Source organism: Herpailurus yagouaroundi, unplaced genomic scaffold, assembly GCF_014898765.1.
Source record: "Herpailurus yagouaroundi ecotype Mexico unplaced genomic scaffold, PumYag 187, whole genome shotgun sequence".
Lineage (NCBI taxonomy): Eukaryota > Metazoa > Chordata > Mammalia > Carnivora > Felidae > Herpailurus > Herpailurus yagouaroundi.
In genome coordinates, this window is record NW_024412418.1 from 8,961,029 (window position 1) to 8,961,600 (window position 572).

Below are 572 nucleotides of genomic sequence, written 5' to 3' on the forward strand. Positions count from 1 at the left end.
CTCCCCCTCCCCCCTCCCCCCCTCCCCCTCTCCCCCTCCCCTGCCCAGCTCGCCTTTACTGACTCCGGTTTCTTTATTTCCTTTCCGGGGTCCTTCTCATTTTTTTCTCCTTTTCTCTGCCGGTCTCTGTCACCTGGAGCCCTCTCCGTGTTACTGTCGTGCTGATGGGGACTCGGCCCCATCTGTGTCCTACCAGCCCGTCGTCCTCTTACTCCCTGGCTCTTTCTGGCCCTTTCCCTTCGTCTGTCCACCCCCCTCTCTGTGAGTCTGTCCGTGTCCGTTTTTCTGCCTTTTGTGAGTACTTTCTCTGACCTGACACTGACTCCCTTCCTTTCCTCCTCTCTGGTTTCTCCGTCCAGCTGCCCCACTCCTTCCCTCCATCCCTTCCTCCCCCTTCTTCCCCCCTCCCCTTTTCCCCCTCTTTCCCTCCTCCCCCTCCTTCCTCTCTTCCCTCCCTCCTTCCTCCCTATCTCCCCTCCATTCCCCCTCCCCTCCCTCTCCCTCTCCTCCACACCCCACTTCTTCTCCTCCTCTTCCCTTACTCCCTCCCCCTTTTCCCCTCCCTCCCCTCC

General features: G+C 60.1%; 1 long non-coding RNA gene across 1 annotated transcript in view; it reads right to left on the reverse strand.

Annotated features, from left to right (window-relative positions):
- Positions 1–572, reverse strand: part of LOC121043508 (uncharacterized) — a 4,054-nt gene that overhangs the window by 384 nt on the left and 3,098 nt on the right. The window contains exon 2 of the long non-coding RNA XR_005796872.1: positions 64–207. This is a non-coding gene — a long non-coding RNA (uncharacterized LOC121043508). The remainder of the gene's footprint in view (positions 1–63; positions 208–572) is intronic.